Source organism: Somniosus microcephalus, chromosome 3 (assembly GCF_052327205.1).
Source record: "Somniosus microcephalus isolate GS21.2 chromosome 3, FLI_Smic_1.0, whole genome shotgun sequence".
Classification (NCBI taxonomy): domain Eukaryota; kingdom Metazoa; phylum Chordata; class Chondrichthyes; order Squaliformes; family Somniosidae; genus Somniosus; species Somniosus microcephalus.
Genome location: NC_140989.1, coordinates 368,691,715 through 368,701,187, shown reverse-complemented (window position 1 = coordinate 368,701,187; position 9,473 = coordinate 368,691,715).

The window sequence follows — 9,473 nt, the reverse complement described above, 5'->3', positions numbered from 1 at the left end:
CAGATTAAAGAAACTATTTTATTGATCAGTTCCTTTATCGTGCTCGAACTGTTTGGAATGCAAGAAAAAGTTCATCGTCTGATCAGTGAGGACCCTCGCATGGCACATCCGACCTCGGTCTTCATTGTAAACTTTCTCTAATTCATTCTCGGGATGTGGGCATCGCTGGCAAGGCCAGCATTTATTGCCCATCCCTAGTTGTCCTCGAGAAGGTGGTGGTGAGCCGCCTTCTTGATCCGCTGCAGTCCGTGTGGTGAAGGTGCTCCCACAGTGCTGTCAGGTAGGGAGTTCCAGGAGTTTGACCCAGCGACGGTGAAGGATCGGCGATATACTTCCAAGTCAGGATGGTGTGTGACTTGGAGGGGAACTTGGAGGTGGTGGTGTTCCCATGCCCCTACTGCCCTTGTCCTTCTAGGTGGTAGAGGTCGCAGGTTTGGGAGGTGCTGTCGAAGAAACCTTGTAGATGGTACACACTGCAGCCATGGTGCGCCGGTGGTGGCAGGAGTGGTGGATGGGGTGCCAATCAAGGGGGCTGCTTTGTCTTGGATGGTGTCGAGCTTCTTGAGTGTTGTTGGAGCTGCACTCATCCAGGCAAGTGGAGAGTATTCCATCACACTCCTTACTTGTGCCTTGTAGATGGTGGAAAGGCTTTGGGGAGTCAGGAGGTGAGACACTCACCACAGAATACCTAGCCTCTGACCTGCTCTTGTAGTCACAGTATTTATGTGGTTGGTCCAATTAAGTTTCTGGTCAATGGTGACCCCCAGGATGTCAAAGGAAGGTGGTTAGTCTCTTGTTGGAGATGGTCATTGCCTGGCACTTGTGTGGCGCGAATGTTACCTGTTACTTATCAGCCCAAGCCCGAACGTCGTCCAGGTATTGCTGCATGTGGGCACGGACTACTTCATTATCTGAGGAGTTCCAAATGGAACTGAACACTGTGCAGTCATCAGCGAACATCCCCACTTCTGACCTTATTTTGGAAGGAAGGGCATTAATGAAGCAGCTAAAGATGGTTGGGCCTAGGACACTGCCCTGAGGAACTCTTGCAGCGATGCCCTGGAGCTGAGATGATTGACCTCCAACAACCACAACCATCTTCCTTTGTGCTAGATATGACTCCAGCCAGTGAAGAATTTTCCCCCTGAATCCCATTGAATTCAATTTTACTTGGGCTCCTTGATGTCACACTCGGTCAAATGCTGCCTTGATGTCCAGGGCAGTCACTCTCACCTCACCTCTGGAATTCAGCTCTTTTGTCCATGTTTGGACCAAGGCTGTAATGAAGTCGGGAGCTGAGTGGTCCTGGCAGAACCCAAACTGGGCATCAGTGAGCAGGTTATTGGTGAGTAAGTGCTGCTTGATAGCACTGTCGATGACACCTTCCATCACTTTGCTGATTATTGAGAGTAGACTGATGGGGCGGCAATTGGCCGGATTGGATATGTCCTGCTTTTTGTGGACAGGACATACCTGGGCAGTTTTCCACATTGTCGGATAGATGCCAGTTGTAGCTACACTGGAACAGCTTGGCTAGAGGCGCGGCTAGTTCTGGAGCACAAGTCTTCAGCACAATAGCCGGGATGTTGTCGGGGCCCACAGCCTTTGTTGTATCCAGTGCGCTCAGCCGTTTCTTGATATCATGTGGAGTGAATCGAATTGGCTGAAAACTGGCTGGTGGGGGGGGGGCCTCAGGAGGAGGCTGAGATCGATCATCCACTCGCCACTTCTGGTAAATTGGTGAGGACGAGGTCAAATAACTTTTTCCCGTGTGTTGGTTCTCTGACCACCTGCTGTAGGTCTGGCAACTGTGTCCTTCAGGACTCGGCCAGCTCAATCAGTAGTGGTGCTACCGAGCCACTCTTGGTGATGGTCATTGAAGTCCCCCACCCAGAGTACATTCTGTGACCTTGCTACCCTCACTGCTTCTTCCAAGTGGTGTTCAACATGGAGGAGTACTGATTCATCAGCTGAGGGAGGGCTGTATGTGGTAATCAGCAGGAGGTTTCCTTGCCCATACTTTACCTGAAGCCATGAGACTTCATGGGGTCCGGAGTCAATGTTGAGGACTCCCAGGGCCACTCCTTCCCGACTGTATACCACTGTGCTGCCACCCCTGGTGGGTCTGTCCTGCCGGTGGGACAGGACATACCCAGGGATGGTGATGGAGGAGCCTGGGACATTTGCTGAAAGGTATGATTCTGTGAGTATGACTATGTCAGGCTGTTGCTTGACTAGTCTGTGGGACAGCTCTCCCAATTTTGACACAAGTCCCCAGATGTTAGTGAGGAGGACTTTTCAGGGTTGAATGGGCCGGGTGTACCTCTGTTGTGTCCGGTTTTATTCTTATTAGACTTTTCGTAGCGGTTTAATACAACTGAGGGTCTTCCTGGGCCATTTCAGAGGGCAGTCCCATTGCTGTGGGACTGGAGTCACGTGTAGGCTGGTGTGTGTGTGTGTGTCTCTCTCTCTCTCTCTCTCCTACTCCCTCTCACTCTCCCTCTCTCTCTCCCTCTCTTCCTCTTACCCTCTCTCTCTCTTTCACCCTCACTCTCCCTCGTTCTCTCTCACTCCCTCACTCTCTCTCTTCCCCGCTCTCTGCACCTCTCCCTCTCTCCTTTTCTCTCCCTCTACCTCACTTAATGCCTCTCTCTCTCCCTCTTACCCTTTCACTCACACCCTCACATTCTCTCTTTCTCTCTCTCTCTCTCCTCTCCATCACTCATTCTCTCTCCCTCTATCTCTTTTTACTAGATTCTATTATTAAGGACGTGGTAACAGGGTACTTGGAAAAATCATAATATGATTAGACAGTCAACATGGTTTTATGAAAGAGAAATCGTGTTTGACAAATCTATTAGAGTTTTTCGAAGGTGTAACTAGCAGGGTAAATAAGTGGGAACCAGTGGATGTAGCATATTTGGACTTTTAGAAGGCATTCGATAAGGTGCCACACAAGAGGTTGTTACACAAGATTAGGGTGCCTGGGATGGGGGTAATATACGAGCACGGATTGAGGATTGGTTAGCGGACAGAAAACAGAGAGTAGGAATAAACGGGTCATTTTTGGGTTGGCAGGCTGTAACTAGTGGGGTGCCGCAAGGATCAGTGCTTGGGCCTCAGCTATTCACAATCTACATCAATGATTTGGATGAGGGGGCCAAATGTAATATATCCAAGTTTGCTGATGATACAAAGCTGGGTGTGAAAGTAGGCTGTGAGGAGGATGCAAGGAGCCTTCAAAGGATTTTAGACCAGTTAAGTGATTGGGCAAGAAGGTGGCAGATGGAGTATAATGTGGAGAAGTGTGAAATTATCCACTTTGGTAGGAAAAATGTAAAATAAGAATACTTTTTAAAAAGTGAGAGATTACTAAATGTTGGTGTTCAGAGGGATATTTGAGTCCTTTGTACATGAACCACTGAAAGCTAGGAATGCAGGTACAGCAAGCAATTAGTAAGGCAAATGGCATGTCGGCCTTTATTGCAAGGGGGTTGGAGTATAAGAGTAAGGAAGTCTTGCTACAATTATATAGGGCCCTGGTGAGACCACACTTGGAGTACTGTGCACAGTTTTGGTCTCCTTACCTAAGGAAGGATATATTTGCCTTAGTGGGAGTGCAACGAAGGTTCAGCAGACTGGTTCCTGGGATGAGAGGGTTGTACTATGAGGAGAGATTGAGTAGGTTGGGCCTATACTCTCTGGAGTTCAGAAGAATGAGAGTGGATCTTATTGAAATGTATAGGCCCGGAATTTGCAGTTAGCGACGAAACGAGGCTGCTGATCTCGAAGAAAGCTGCCCACAAAGATCTCGCGATCTCTGTGGTGATAACTTTCTCGAGTTTAATTTGATTGTAGCGCTGTCAAAAGGAGATCTCCAGTGTACAGCAGCAGCGATGTCATCAGGTTGTCTAAACAGCCAATCGCATTGAAGAATTCTCACAGATTGCAAACCAGGAAATAAAAAGCACTGAATATCATGCACGTTAAAAAAAATTTACAGAGAGCAAAATAAAGATTGGGACTTTCACATAGGGTTAACATAGAAGATGAAATATTATAAACAATTTTTTTTAATTTAAGAAATATTTGTTGTTATTTTAAAAATCTAGTAATTTTTAGCATAATGGAGACATTTTTACATTCCACAAATATAAAATTTGTTTTTCAGGGCCAGAATGGTTGTTAAGCAGTCAATAAGCCATTAAAACCCCAGTTACACCTCTTTCAACAAGACTTAACTTTTTATGGGGTGTTTAACAGCGATATTAGCGTGGACAACGGGAGGTTTTCGTCAGTTCAAGTGATTCATTGATTGTCGGCTCTGGGGAGTTCCACAGCGCAGCCTACGGTGGAGCAGGGAATGACCGACTGCAACTTCAGGATTCCCACGTTTATCTGCACATGCGCTAAATCCTGAAGTACGGTCAGTTTCAGTGGGGGTGATGATGGAGAACGCGAACAGTTTCACCATCATAACCACTGCAAATTCCGGGCCATAAAATTCTTAGCGGGCTTGACAGGGTAGATGCAGAGATGCTGGTTCCCCCTGGCTGGAGAGTCTAGAACCAGGGGTCACAGTCTCAGGATAAGGGGTCGGCCATTTAGGACTGAGATGAGGAGAAATTTCTTCACCCAGAGGGTGGTGAATCTTTGGAATTCTCTACCCCAGGTGGCTGTGGGGGCCCAGTCATTGGGTATATTCAAGGCTGAGGTCGATAGATTTTTGGGCACTAAGGGAATCAAAAGATATGGGGATAAGATGGGAAAGTGGAGTTGAGGTTGATGATCAGCCATGATCTTATTGAATGGCGGAGCAGGCTCGAGGGGCCGAATGGCCTACTCCTGCTCCTATTTCTTATATTCTTATTTCTGTCTCTCACTCTCAATTTATCGATAGCTCAATGGTCAGTTCTCCTTGGAACATTTCCTCACCTTTTTCCTTTAGACTCCAAACACAGCATCCTATGGAGCTCTACCTTCACAGAATCACAGAATCACAGAAACCCCACAGTGCAGATAGAGGCCATTTCAGCCCATCGAGCCTGCACCGACACATATCCCACCCGATCCCTGTAACCCCTACACCAACACATATCCCACCCTATCCCCGTAACCCCACGTATTTAATCCCCCTAACACTAAGGGTCAATTTATCATAGCCAATCAACCTAACCCGCACATCTTTGGACTGTGGGAGGAAACCGGAGCACCCGGAGAAAACCCACGCAAACACGGGGAGAATGTGCAAACTCCACACAGACAGTTGCCCGGGGCCGGATTCGAACCCAGGTCCCTGGCGCTGTGAGGCAACAGTGCTAACCACTATGCCACCGTGCTGCCACGGTCCCTGAATCAGGAGTATGGTAACCTAGCGCTTGCCAGTACTGGACGAGTAACCAAAGTTTAGTTGTTCAAATCCCAGCAGGCACCGCTCCACAAACTATTTGGTGCTGTTCTTTTCCGTTTGGTTTCCGCTCTCAGTTTTGATGTCCGCTCTACCACTGACCATTACTGCCCACCATTGGAGGCCAATCGTTCCACATGCCGGCCCCTGGTGGCTCCTCCCAAAAGTGCGCCATCTCTATACCTCCTCAAAAGGCTCCTAAACCATCGACTTTGAATGTATCTTCAATTTCTCCTCTAAACTTCCCTACTTTCCTGCTCGCTCCTGAATTTTTAATGTGTTTTGCATTTTAATAATATTTCTGCTGTTGGCGCTCCTGTTCTTTAATGATACAAAGTCCTCCAAGAGGATAGAACCTAATATCAAACCTTGGTTAGACCACACTTGGAGTACTGTGCACAGTCCTGGTCTCCATATAACACTTGGAGTACTGTGCACTGTTCTGATCTCCATATCACACTTGGAGCACTGTGCACTGTTCTGGTCTCCATATCACACTTGGAGCACCGTGCACAGTTCTGGTCTCCATATCACACTTGGAGCACTGTGCACAGTCCTGGTCTCCATATCACACTTGGAGTACTGCGTACAGTCCCGGTCTCCATACCACACTTGGAGTACTGCGCACAGTCCTGGTCTCCATATCACACTTGGAGTACTGTGCACAGTTCTGGTCTCCATATCACACTTGGAGTACTGTGCACAGTTCTGGTCTCCATATCACACTTGGAGTACTGTGCACAGTTCTGGTCTCCATATCACACTTGGAGTACTGTGCACAGTTCTGGCCTCCATATCACACTTGGAGTACTGTGCACAGTTCTGGTCTCCATATCACACTTGGAGTACTGAGTACAGTTCTCGTCTCCATATCACACTCGGAGTACTGTGTACAGTTGTGCACAGTTGTGGTGGTTGAAGGTCAATCATCACAGCCCCAGGACATCGCTGCAGGAGTTCCTCAGGGCAGTGTCCTAGGCCCAACCATCTTCAGCTGCTTCATCAATGACCTTCCCTCCAACATTAGATCAGAAATGGGGATGTTCGCTGATGACTGCACAGTGTTCAGTGCCATTCACAACTCCTCAGATAATGAAGCAGTCCATGCCCGCATGCAGCAAGACCTGGACGACGTTCAGGCTTGGGCTGATAAGTGGCAGGTAATATTCACGCTGCAGAAGTGCCAGACAATTGCTATCTCCAACAGGCGAGAGTCTAACCACTGCCCCTTGAAATTCAATGGCATTACCATCGCCGAATCCCCCATCATCAACATTTTGGGGGTCACCATTGATCAGAAACTTAACTGGATCAGCCACATAAATACTGTGGCAGCAAGAGCAGGTCAGAGGCTAGGTATTCTGCGGCGAGTGTCTCACCTCCTGACTCCCCAAAGCCTTTCCACCATCTGCAAGGCACAAGTAAGGAGTGTGATGGAATACCCTCCACTTGCCTGGATGAGTGCAGCTCCAACAACACTCAAGAAGCTCTACACCATCCAGGACAAAGCAGCCGGCTTGATTGGCACCCCATCCACCACCTTAAACATTCCCTCCCTCCACCACCGGCGTACCGTGGCTGCAGTGTGTACCATCTACAGATGCACTGCAGCAACTTGCCAAGGCTTCTTCGGCAGCACCTCCCAAACCCGCGATCTCTTCCGCCTAGAAGGACAAGGGCAGCAGGCGCATGGGAACACCGCCACCTCCAAGTTCACCTCCAAGTCACACACCATCCTGACTTGGAAATATATCACCGATCCTTCATCGTCGCTGGGTCAAAATCCTGGAACTCCCTCCCTAACAGCACTGTGGGAGCACCTTCACCAGACGGACTGCAGCGGTTCAAGAAGGCGGCTCACCACCACCTTCTCAAGGGCAGCTAGGGATGGGCAATAAATGCTGGCCTTGCCAGCGAGGCCCACATCTGATAAACAAATTTTTAAAAACAGTTTTGGTCTCCATATCACATCAGGAGTACTGCACACAGTTCTGGTCTCCATATTACTACAGTACCGAAACAGCTCTCATCAAAGTCACAAATGACATCCAGTGTGACTGTGACAAAGGTAACCTATCCCTCCTCATCCTTCTCGACATGTCTGCAGCCTTTGACACGGTTGACCACTCCATCCTTCTCCAACGCCTCTCCACCATCGTCCAGCTGGGTGGGACAGCACTCGCCTGGTTCCATTCTTATCTATCTAATCGTAGCCAGAGAATCACCTGCAACGGCTTCTCTTCCTGCTCCCGCCTCGTTACCTCTGGTGTCCCCCAAGGATCTATCCTTGGCCCCTTGGCGACATCACCCGAAAACACAGCGTCCGTTTCCACATGTACGCTGACGACACCCAGCTCCACCTCACCACCACTTCTCTCGACCCCCTCCACGGTCTCTAAATTGTCAGACTGCTTGTCTGACATCCAGTTCTGGATGAGCAGAAATTTTCTCCAATTAAATATTGGGAAGACCGAAGCCATTGTTTTCGGTCCCCGCCACAAACTCCGTTCCCGAGCCACTGACTCCATCCCTCACCCTAACATCTGTCTGAGGCTGAACCACACTGTTCACAACCTTGGGGTCATATTTGACCCTGAAATGAGCTTCCAACCTGCAGCATAACAAAGACCGCTTATTTCCACCTCCGTAACATCGCCCGTCTCCACCCTTGCCTCAGCTCATCTGCTGCTGAAAACCTCATCCTTTGTTGCCTCTAGAATTGACTATTCCAACACACTCCTGGCTGGCCTCCCACATTCACCCTACATAAACTTGAGGTCATCCAAAACTCGGCTGTCCTAACTCGCACCAAGTCCCGTTCATCCATCACCCCTGTGCTCGCTGACCTACATTGGCTCCCGGTTAAGCAACACCTTGATTTAAAAATTCTCATCCTTGTTTTCAAACCCCTCCATGGTCTCGCCCCTCCCTATCTCTGTAATCTCCTCCAGCCCCACAATCCTCCGTGATCTCCGCGCTCCTCCAATTCTGGCCTCTTGCACATCCTCAATTATAATCGCTCCACCATTGGCGGCCGTGCCTTCAGCTGCCTGGGCCCTAAGCTCTGGAATTCCCTTCCTAAACCTCTCCATCTCTCCACCTCTCTCTCCTCCTTTAAGATGCTCCTTAAAACCTCTCTCTTTGACCAAGTTTTCGGTCATCTGCCCTAGTTTCTCCTTATGTGGCTCGTGTCAAATTTTGTTTTATATTGGGGCAGAAATTCCTCCCCAAACGCGTGAGTACGGAAGGGGTACTCACGTGTCTGGCCGGAGGAAATGCCGGTTTTCAGCATGCACAGCGCATGCGCTGAAAACCGGCATTTCCTCTCCTCTAACCCAAGAGGTGAAGAGGCTAGCGCGTGCGCTGTAGGGGGCAGCGCATGCCTCTTGGATTTCCTCTGTTTTGGGGGATTTGCGCATGTGTAAAGGCCTCCGGTCTTTACGCTTGTAAAAAGCACACGTAAGTATTTATTTTTACAGGTAAGTGGTGTTTTAGTGTAATTTAGAATTTTTTTTCCACAGGTTTATTATTTTAAAGAATCTACAATAAGGTAAGTTTAGTTTTAGACCCTTTTTATTAAAAATTTATTTTTTTCAAAAAAAAAATTATTGTTTAAATTATTTTTTTTAACTTATTTATACTTAATTTAATGATTGGGATGTTTTTTAAATTTTTATTTAAAGTTTAAATAGTGTTTTGGGCCCCCGTAGTTTTCATGAGTTTGACAGTTCTTACTCTCAAACTCATGAATGAACCTTCCCCTCCCCTGATTGGTTGTACAGTGCTCACCTGATCCCAGCCGGCACATCGCACTAACTACGCCGCTGGATCAGGTAAGCACTGCGCGCTGACATCTGAACCGGGCCTGTGACAGGAAATGCAAGCAGGCCCGGGCTTCAGATGTCAGCGCGCAGGGTGAGTGCAGATCGGGGGCTTGCATGCGCGGCAAGCCCCCAACACCAAGTTCTGGGCCAATATACGGTGAAGCGCATTGGGACGTTTTACTACATTAAAGATGTTATATAAATACAAGTAGTTTTGTTGTTGGAGCACTCTGCACAGTCCT